Here is an 11,560-nt window from a genome sequence, read left to right as displayed (position 1 = left end):
CTCATACAGTAGGGATCAAAAGTTTGGGCACCCCAGGTAAAAAAAAATGTTATTAATGTGCATAAAGAAGCCAAGGAAAGATGGAAAAATCTCCAAAAGGCATCAAATTACATATTAGACATTCTTATAATATGTCAACAAAAGTTACATTTTATTTCCATCATTTACACTTTCAAAATAACAGAAAACAAAAAAATGGCGTCTGCAAAAGTTTGGGCACCCTGCAGAATGTATAGCATGCACTGCCCCCTTTGCAAAGCTAAGACCTGCCAGTGTCATGGATTGTTCTCGATCATCATCTGGGAAGATCAGGTGATGTCAATCTCAAAGGTTTTAAATGCCCAGACTCATCTGACCTTGCCCCAACAATCAGTACCATGGGTTCTTCTAAGCAGTTGTCTAGAAATCTGAAACTGAAAATAGTTGACGCTCACAAAGCTGGAGAAGGCTATAAGAAGATATCAAAACGTTTTCAGATGTCAATATCCTCTGTTCGGAATGTAATTAAGAAATGGAAGTCATCAGGAACAGTGGAAGTTAAAGCAAGATCTGGAAGACCAAGAAAATACCAGACAGAACAGCTTGCAGGATTGTGAGAAAAACAATTCAAAACCTACGTTTGACTGCACAATCCCTCCAGAAAGATCTGGCAGACACTGGAGTTGTGGTACATTATTCCACTATAAAGAGATACTTCTCTTTACGGTCTTCATGGAAGAGTCATCAGAAGAAAACCTCTTCTACGTCCTCACCACAAAAATCAGCGTTTGAACTTTGCAAATGAACATATAGACAAGCCTGATGCATTTTGGAAACAAGGTCTGTGGACCGATGAGGTTAAAATTGAACTTTTTGACCGGAATGAGCAAAGGTAAGTTTGGAGAAGGGGAACAGAATTTAATGAAAAGAGCCTCTGTCCAACTGATAAGCATGGGGGTGGATCAATCATGCTTTGGGGTTGTATTGCAGCCAGTGGCACAGGGAACATCTCACGAGTAGAAGGAAAAAATGGATTCAATAAAATTTCAGCAAATTTTGGATGCTAACTTGATGTCATCTGTGAAAAAGCTGAAGTAAAAGAGAGGGTGGCTTCTACAAATGGATAATGATCCTAAACACACCTCAAAATCCACGGGGGATTACATCAAGAGGCGTAAACTGAAGCTTTTGCCATGGCCTTCACAATCTCCTGACCTCAAAATAATTGAAAATCTCTGGATAGACCTTAAAAGAGCAGTGCGTGACAGACAGCCCAGAAATCTCAAAGAACTGGAAGACTTTTGTAAGGAAGAATGGGCAAAGATACCTCAAACAAGAATTGAAAGACTCTTGGCTGGCTACAAAAAGCGTTTACAAGCTGTGATACTTGCCAAAGGGGGCAGTACAAGATATTAACTCTGCAGGGTGCCCAAACTTTTGCAGATGCCTTTTTATTTGTTTTCTGTTATTTTAAAAGTGTAAATGATAGAAATAAAATCTAACTTTTGTTGACATATTATAAGAATGTCTAATCTGTAATTTGATGCCTTTTGGAGATTTTTCCATCTTTCCTTGGCTTCTTTATGCACAATACAAATTTTTACCTGGGGTGCCCAAACTTTTTATCCCCACTGTATCTATCTTATATCTATCTCGTATCTATCTATCTTATATCTATCCATCTATCAATATATCTATCTATCTATCTCATCCAAAATGTTGTTGACTTCTTCTTTAAATGTAGATTATTGTTTTTTAGTTAAAACATTTTCTCTAGTTTGTTTGAACTCATTTCAGTCTGATCCACACATAAGGAAAAAAAAAGGATGACAAAAGCGTTCCAATATATGCAAATTGGTAAATTGTAACTTCAGAAGCATTGTCATGGTTACCACTTTGTTAATCATTGCATTTTTTTTTCTGAATACTTTTTTCCATTTTTTTTTTCCATTATCTTGTTCTTTGTATCTTCTCGATTCGGCAGCTGCTGAGGGTTTTATACAATTACCCAATGCGGCAGATGAAGCAGGTGAGCTGTGGTTGTCAACAGGTCTTTATAGAACCACTTTGGGATTATTTTTTTAATATAGAGGTTCCTGTGTACACCATTGTGCTTACCTGTTTTAGCTCATGTGGCAGGTATGGGTTTTCAGCCATATTAACTGCAATTTCATCAAAGAAATAATTTCCTAATGCTGCCTACATTACCTTTGGCTATGGAGAGAGAGGGGCAGGAGTCTTATCACTAGTGGCAAATCACCTAATGAGACCAACCTATTCACCTGGCTCGACTCCAGCAACTAGAAGCCTAAACTGCTGGGACTCATGTGAAGGGACCTATGAAGTTTTGATGTGTCTTCTTATTTAAAGGAAAACTGTCAGATATTTTCTCCCGCACTTTCCACAGTACTGGTGGATAGTGCGGGAGACGCTGATTAAAACGAGCGCTACCTTACCTGGATCCGCCCGGCCGTTTGCCCGCAATTGTAGTTTTAATCTATGTGTATATCTTGCTGTAACTGGCAGGGGCGGGGCTTCTGCAGGTTAACTGGCACTGACGTCAGCGCCGCTGACGTCAGTGCCAGTTAACCTGCAGAAGCCCCGCCCCTGCCATTTACAGCAAGATATACACATAGATTAAAACTACAATTGCGGGCGAACGGCCGGGCGGATCCAGGTAAGGTAGCGCTCGTTTTAATCAGCGTCTCCTGCACTATCCACCAGTACTATGGATAGTGCAGGAGAAAATATCTGACAGTTTTCCGTTAAAGTGCATTTTTTTAATAAAAATATTTCCATGAGGCTAAAAAGTGAAATGACCTTTAACCACAAATAAGGTGTTTAATTCAAAGTCTTCACATTGCATTTTTTCTGCATTCAGTTTTTATTGTGTTTTGACCATGTTTATCTTGTAGTATTCTAAAATCTGTTTAAAAATGTTGCGGTAAATAGCGCATTTTTGCTGTTAGTTTGGAAAAATGACAGGTGTATAACAACTATATATCATGATCTCATGGAAAGAGAGCTATAGAGGAGAGGTATAACTATTATATATACTGGTCCCATAGAGATAGCAGCAGCAGTATACAGATAGAGCTGAAGGGGAGGGATATAACTAGTATATTTCCTGATCCCATAGAGATAGCAGCAGTATATTAATAGATCTGCTGGGGGGGGTAGGTGTATAACTAGTATATATCCTCATCCCATGTAGATAGAGCTGGAGGGGAGGTGTATAACTACTCTATATCCTGATCCCATAGAGGTAGCAGCAGTATACAGATAGAGCTGATGGGGAGGTATATAACGACTATATATCCTGTGCCCAAAGAGATAGCAGCAGTATACTGATAGAGCTAGAGGGTAGGGGTATAACTACTAGATATCCGGATTCCATAGAGAAAGCAGCAGTATACAGATAGAGATGGAGGGGGTGGGGGGTATATAACTACTATATATCCTAATCCCATAGAGATAGCAGCTGTAAACAGATAGGGCTAGAGGGCAAAGGGTGTAACTACTATATATCCAGATCTCATAGAAATAGCAGCAGTATACAGATAGAGCTGGAGGATAGGGGTATGACTATTAAATATCCTGATCCCATAGAGATAGAGCTGGAGTGGGGGGGGGGGGTATAACTACTATACATCTTGATCCCATAGAGATAGCAGCAGTATAGAGATAGGGCTAGGGGGGGGGGGTATAACTGCTATATATCCTGATCTCCTAGAGATAGCAGCAGTTTACAGATAGTGCTGGAGCGTAGGGGTATAACTACTATATATCCTGATCCCATAGAGATAGCAGCAGCAGTATACAGATAGAGCTGGAGAAGAGTTTATAACTACTACATATCCTGATCTCGTAGAGATAGCAGCAGTGTACAGATAGTGCTAGAGGGTATGGGTATAACTACCATATATCCTGATCCCATAGAGATAGCAGCAGAATACAGACATGGCTAGAAGTTAGGGGTTTAACTACTATATATCCTGATCCCATAGAGATAGCAGCAGCAGTATACAGATAGAGCTGGAGGATAGGGGTATAACTACTACATATGCGGATCCCATAGAGATAGAGCTGGACGAAAGGGGTATAACTACTACATATCCTGATCCCATAGAGATAGCAGCAGTATACAGATAGAGCTGGAGGATAGGGGTATAACTACTGTATATCCTGATCCCATAGAGATAGCAGCAGTATACAGATAGGGCTAGAAGGTAGTGGTATAACTACTATATATCCTGATCTCATAGAGATAGCAGCAGCAGTATACAGATAGAGCTGGAGGATAGGGGTATAACTACTACATATCCAGATCCAATAGAGATAGCAGCAGTATACAGATAGAGCTGGAGGATAGAGGTATAACTACTATATATCCTGATGCCATAGAGATAGCTGCCCTAGCCTTAAGGGGATGTAACTTTAAAAGGGTTGTCCTTCAGAGAGCTTTTTTTACATATGCCGCAGTACAATGTCCTCCAACCTGTGGGTTTCCTTTGAATACAAAGAACAACTCCCATCATCATGTGACTGTCAATCATCTCCAATTTTTTTATTTTATTTTATTTCTGCTTTTATAAACCTTTTGCCCTATGTCTACATAAACTGACAGCCCTCTGTGCACATTGGGGCGCTATGACCCATCAGTGAAGCAGCTTCCACTTGTTACTGTCTTTTAGTATTAGCAAGTTCCTGTAAAATACACCTTGTCCATCTCTCCCTCTGTAATCGCAACGCTGGACTCTGCCGCAAGCCATATGGCAGCTATCTAGCGAACGCCCGCCTTTTGTTTCCTGCAATGATGATCGGTTCATGAAGTGTTTGTGCACAATGTTTGGCCCATGTCCTGAGCTGAATTTCTATCTCCAAATTACATCGGGCAGGAATAATTCAGAATAATTACCGCAGACTGCTGCCTGATTACCATAATGTTTGCGTGACGGCGCCAGATGAAGTCCTCAGATGCCGAGGTCTCGCTTGTTTTCAGTAGTGATGTATAATGTATATTTTTGCTATTACGTTAATGTGTTTGTTTTGCAAATCAGCAGAAAGGAGAACATTAAAGGAGAACTCCAGCCAAAAGAACGTATCCCCTATCCACAGGATATGTAGCTGATCACGGGGGTCTGACTGCTAGGACCCCCCGCGATCTCTAGAATTGGACTTGACGTGCTCCCATTCATTTATATGGGAGCGCCAAAAAGACCCAAATGCAGCTATTGGGTATCACCGGCACTCCCACAAAAATTTATGGAGCCTGTGCTGTCTACCAGTAGACGACACGCGTTCCTGCATTGCTAGCCGGGGGCCGTTCCGGAGATTGATATGGGACCCAGTGGTCGGACCCCCCGCAATCGGCTTCCTGTGGTTAGGGGATACGTTAGCTTTGGATTGAGTTTTCCTTTAAAGGGGTACTCCGCTGCTTAGTGTTTGGTACAAACTGTTCCGAACGCTGGAGCCGGGAGCTGGTGATGTTATAGTCACGCCCTGCCCACTCAATGCAAGTCTATGGGAGAGGGCGTGATGGCTGTCACACTCCCTCCCATAGACTTGTATTGAGGGGGCAGGCTATGACGTCACGAGTCCTGGCGCCGGCTCCAGCGTTGGGAACAGTTTGTTTCAAACGCTGAGCAGCGGAGTATCCCTTTAAATATATATAATTTATAGAGTTTTCTAGGAGGGGGTGTCCGGCAGCCACCATTAGCCATTTGTGGTGAAATTGGGCCCCATTTATCAACTGTGCACACACTCGACCAATTGTTTCCACTGGGGGGTAGTTATGCATCATCTTGACGTCCACCATAGCGCGAGACTCGTATAACCAGGATTGGCAGGTTGGTGACACAACCCAAAATAGTATTAGACCTCATCAGTAAGTCATTTGTTTTTACCAGTGGGGTGGATTTTGTGGGACCATATGGGGCTTGTTGTTTCCCGACATCAATTTTATACAGAATCTGGGCCAACTGGGGAATCCTCATGGTAGGTACCAAATCATGTTGGTTGGGGAAACCATTCATCTCCAGAAATGTTTGTAGAAAAAACACTCTGTAGATCTGCACTTTTGGAGAAAGGGTGACGTAGAAGAATGGAGGCCCATATCCTTGGACAGCTCAATGTCCCCTCCGTTCCCAGATTGTCCAGTTACGGTAAGAAAAAGCGACTATGTGGCGCAGTCTACCAAGCAGGCAGTGATAGATAATACAGTGATCCCTCAACTTACAATGGCCTCAACATACAATGGTCTTTTCTGGACCATTGTAACTTGAAACCATTTTCAACATACAATGTACATACAGTCCAGATCTGTGATACCTGTCAATACCCAGAAGAACTGACCAAGCAGAATGGGCATTTACTGGTAAAACCCCTGTATTACGGAAGCGTATTCACTGAATCCCTGTCTGGTAGCGCCCCCTACAGTACAGGGAGGTATTACTTTTTCTGTACTACTCTTTACCTATGCCACAGTTAGCTGCTCTTTTGGGCACCAGGTGAGGGCGGCTCCATTACTTTTTTAGGACATTGCATGTACTGTACAGGACCCCTGAAGAAGCTCCTGTCCTCTACATACACAGTGATTACAGCTCCCAGCAGATATTTCTTTGTTTTATATGTAAGGATTTGTTTTATCTGTATTAGTTATCTACTTATTTTTGTTTAATCCTCACTTTTTCCTATTTTTGGATGACCCTTTTTGTGGCTTCAGAACCAATTACCAGGTTCCCATAAAGTAATGGACTCTCAACCTACAATGGTCGTCCTGGAAACAATTAATATTGTAACTTGAGGGACCACTGTATCACATTAATATTTTTATTGCAGAAACGAACACTACGCATTTCTGGACATAGGAGCCCCTTAATCAGGTGTACTGGCGTGCATTATGCAAGCCAGTACACCTGATGAAGGGGCTCCTATGCTGATACCCGGAAGGCTGCACCATTTATACTTTGCCTGCATAGAAGTTGTGTCTGTTACACAACCAGGAAAGGTTGGCAAACCCCCTAGAGCAGTGTTTCTCAAGCGTGGTCTTCAAGACCCCCCAACAGGTCATGCTTTCTGGATTTCCTTAGTCTTCCTCAGGGGATATAATTATGGTCAGTGAATCGGGCATCACAGTTATATCATCTGTAAAAGACTAATCCTGAAAACATGACCTGTTGGGGGGCGTCTTGAGGACCGGGCTTGAGAAAACCTGCCCAAGAGGGTCTCCCTTCTCCTAATTTTTTTTCTACCTTTCAGACATTTTACCCTATGAGAAGCTCTGCGTCTTTTTGTCTTTGATATACATCGCTCTATTCCCAGATAGAAAAGTTCAATACTTTTTGCGATCCTACCCTTCTCGTCACTAGTTGGAGAGAAGGATGTTGGTTGTGGACCTCTTGACAATACTTGACCATGGTTTTAGGAAAGTGTCCTACTGCTTTGCTTTCTATGAGTTGCACTGGTTGTACGGGTTGGTGCATGGTTGATCCACTGAAAATAATTAGCCTCCCATGTGGCCTTTTTTTCTTTTCTTTTAAATGAATTTTTCTTTTATTCGGTATAAAAAAGTATTACACTTATAAATAGTCCAATTCAAACATATAAATCCCCAAAGCCTCTCCCCCCCCCCCCCCCCCCCCTTACAATCCCCTATTTTAGGCTTGGTACCATGTCTTACCCCATGTCTCCCCAATGACTGGTCAAAACCATCAAATTGCACCATGAGCTATAACTATTAGGGTCAAGTTACTTCTCTACTTCACCTTCCCCCTCCCATGTGGCCTTATGAAAGACACAGTGATCAGAACGGCATTAAAGTTGCTCGTAGTTGTTATACCACTATCTCTTTGCTGTAATAATGGTGGTGGTCACAGCAGTCAGACCCCTTAAGGTTGTACATTGGTTGACATCAGCCCACTGGTTGCATTAGACTCTATCTCATTGTGGTGTTACCAGTAGCAGAATCTCTTACTTGATCCAGATTATGGCCATTGGACCCTCCTACAAATGGAAGGGGTTTGTCTAAAATGGGTGAATGCAATAAACGTTACTGCGTGTGCAATTGCATCCAATTGTTTTTTTTTTCCGGTTTTCCATTTCTGTTGTTCGAAACCATTGATTTGCCAGCTGTCTGCATGAATTGACGGCACATTGTGATGTAGTAACCTGTCACCGAAGCAGCTGACACCGGTTACTGTCTTTAGTTTAGAATCAGCAAATATGAGTAAAGTCTTCCTTGTCCATCACTTTCTCCATAAATAATGGCGCTAAACAAGCAATATGTGAAATGTCACCTATGTCAGGATAGAGATCTACCAGAGCTGTCCCCTATATGATAACCCCATATAAGTTTTGTAGGTAATAGGTTGCCCCCTAGTAGCTTGATAGTGAGTCTCCATAATAGCTTGAACAGTAGGTAGTACATAGTCCCCCGCATTAGATAAGCAGCCATAGTCCCGCACATTACATAGGCAGCCAGAGTCCCCCAAATTACACAGGCAGCATTTCCCTTATAGTCAGCAACAATTCGACCCCCCCCCCCCCCCCCCCCTTGACCCCTGTGGCTTTTCTCTTCTTTCTGTCACCTCCAGTGGCTCCCTCAGCATGGCCTTTTCTGTTCTTTCCTCTTCCCCTGCCTTCTGGCATCTGATGGAGGAAGAGCTCGGCCTCTTGTGTCTGCTGGCTTAATGCAGCCAGCGGGCACAAGAGTGACTGACAAGGTGAGGAGCCAATGGCTCTTCACCCTGTCAAACTTCCAACCGAGCACCACATATAACTGTAGACACCTTATTCGGAAACTTTTAGAAACTAATTGCTCAGTCCTCATGTTAAGGGGGTACTTAACTCTGGTGCGGCGCCCCAGTCATCCGAGCATGGACAGAACTCTGCTCAGTGCTGGATAACTGGTGACTACAGCTGCCACACACCCCTCCATTCATGTCTCCAAGCTTCCGTGTTCCGTACACCACAGCTACCGGCCCGAAGATTGCGGGGTCCCCAGTGACGAGACCCCCGCGATCAGACATCTTATCCCCTATCCAACGGATAACATGCTTTTCGGCGGATTACCTCTTTAAGGATCCAGTCCTCTATTAATGTGCGTCCTCTTCTCAAGAGCAATATCAGGCGCCAAAACGTATTTACTCAGATAAGTCAGTACAGTGATCCCTCAACTTACAATCGCCTCAGGTTACAATATTTTCCGTCTTTTCTTGAACTCTGTAACTTTCCCCACCATCCAATGCTACGGACAGTCCAGATCTGTGAAACGTGTCAATGGCTGAAAGATCTGACTAATCTGACCAATGGGCATTTCACTGATAACACCCCTGTATTACTGATGTACAGGCATTGACTTGTAGCGCCCCCTACAGTAAAGGGAGGTATTACATGTTCTGTACTACTCTTTACCTGTATTACTGAAGTGTATGCTCTGACTGGTGTCTGGTAGCGCCCCCTACAGTACAGGGAGGTAGTACATGTTCTGTACTACTCTTTACCTGTATTACTGAAGTGTATGCACTGACTGGTGTCTGGTAGCGCCCCCTACAGTACAGGGACGTATTACATGTTCTGTACTCTTTACCTGTATTACTGAAGTGTATGCTCTGACTGGTGTCTGGTAGTGCCCCATACAGTACAGGGAGGTGTTACATGTTCTGTACTCTTTACCTGTATTACTGAAGTGTAGGCACTGACTGGTGTCTGGTAGTGCCCCCTACAGTACAGGGAGGTATTACATGTTCTGTACTCTTTACCTGTGTTACTGAAGTGCATGCACTGACTGGTGTCTGGTAGCGCCCCCTACAGTACAGGGAGGTATTACATGTTTTGTACTAATTGCCTATTCAGCTGCTCCTTTTGGACACCAGGCGAGGGCGGCTCCATGTTACATTTTTTTTTTGGGAGGGGGGGGCGGGATGAGATTTATGAAAGCCTGTGATGAGGAAAAGTTGCCCAGTTGCCCATAGCAACCAATCAGATCGCTTCTTTCGTTTTTGAGAGGCCCTTTTAAAAAAAATGAAAGAAGCCATCTGATTGGTTGCTATGGGCAACTGGTCATCTCTATTGTACAGGACCCTGAAGAGAAACTCCTGTCCGCTACATAGACCAGAGTTCACCAAGCAGGGTGCCTCCAGCTGTCGCAAAACTACAACTCCCAGCATGCCCGGACAGCCTTTGGCTGTCCTGGCATGCTGGGAATTGTAGTTTTGCAACAGCTGGAGGCACCCTGCTTGGGAAAGACTGTCCTAGACAGTAATTTACAGCTTCTCTCTGACTTTTATATGTAAAAACTTCCTTTATTAGTTTACTTCCTTTTGTATTAGTTTTCTCTTATTTTCACTTTTTTCCTATTCTTGGATGACATTTTGGGGTCATTAGAATAAATTACCAGGTTTCCATAGAGTTATTGGGGGACATTTTATCAAAACCTGTGCAAAGGAAAAGTTGCTCAGTTGCCCATAGCAACCAATCAGATCGCTTCTTCCATTTTGCAGAGGCCTTGTTAAAAATGAAAGAAGCGATCTGATTGGTTGCTATGGGCAACTGAGCCAGGGCAACAAATGGAATCTTTGCCTCGGGTGAAAGGAAAGTCATGGGATGACGGGTATCCAGCATTTGTTGTGTTTATTGTCGCTCGGTAACACAATGCAGCCGCAAAAGCAAGGTCCCGGTGTACAAAGGCAAATACCAAATCTTCAGTTTCCATAGAAACCGTTTTGTGAACATTAGGGCCTGTTACGGAATCTCTCCCGTTCCAGGGTTAGTGTTCTACTCGTGTGCCCACATGAAACCCCCTTTGAGCGATGATTCGGACCTTATTCCCTCCTCTCTCGAATCTGTCACAGTCATTAAATTTGCCATAAAAAAATCAGCAAAATACAGCGCGGTGCTGAATCGGCGCCACAGCCGCAAATAGTCTCCCAGGCACCTGCAGAATGTCCCGATTAAAGATGAGGGCACTGATAGTGGTCGTGTAGCCGGTTCCAATTTACTTGTGTAAGGCTGCATTCACACCACGTTTTTGCAATACGGTTCCTGTATCAGGTTTTTGATGAAAAACTGATTCCTCAAAACCTGACTAAACTGTATCAAAACGTGTGTACAAATTTTAACCCATATACAGTTAAACCGTATACGGTTTCAAAAATTATGTCCGATTGCATCCGGTTTTTAATAATAATAAAGTTTTTAATAATAAAAAAAAAAGTATACGTTTTTAACTTTTGGTTTACAGTTTTTTTACCCGGACCAAAAACAGTGGTAGACTAAGGTTTGGGGTACGGGAAAAAAACTGACACAACCTGATGCATCTTTTGGCATACGGTTTTCAATACGGTTCCGTACGGTTTTCACATAGAAAATGTAAACTGGAACTGTATTTGAAAAATGTGGTGTGAATGCACCCTAAGGGTTCTCCAGCTGTTGAGAGACTACAACTCCCAATATGCCTGGACAGCTGTTATACCTACGTTCAGGAACTGGAAACCTGTCCTGTCCTAATCCAGCTGCAGAAGCGAGCTCTTATAGGGTACATACGCACCCAGATTTACTAATATAGCTTGTTGTCACACAC

General features: G+C 43.0%; 1 protein-coding gene across 19 annotated transcripts in view; it reads left to right on the top strand.

The window, feature by feature from the left end:
* Positions 1–11,560, top strand: part of WDR25 (WD repeat domain 25) — a 135,296-nt gene that overhangs the window by 53,945 nt on the left and 69,791 nt on the right. The window lies entirely within an intron of this gene.

The sequence above is a fragment of the Hyla sarda genome, chromosome 11 (genome assembly GCF_029499605.1).
Source record: "Hyla sarda isolate aHylSar1 chromosome 11, aHylSar1.hap1, whole genome shotgun sequence".
NCBI lineage: Eukaryota > Metazoa > Chordata > Amphibia > Anura > Hylidae > Hyla > Hyla sarda.
Note: the sequence above shows the minus strand (reverse complement) of the source record. Positions and strands in the feature narration are given on the sequence as shown.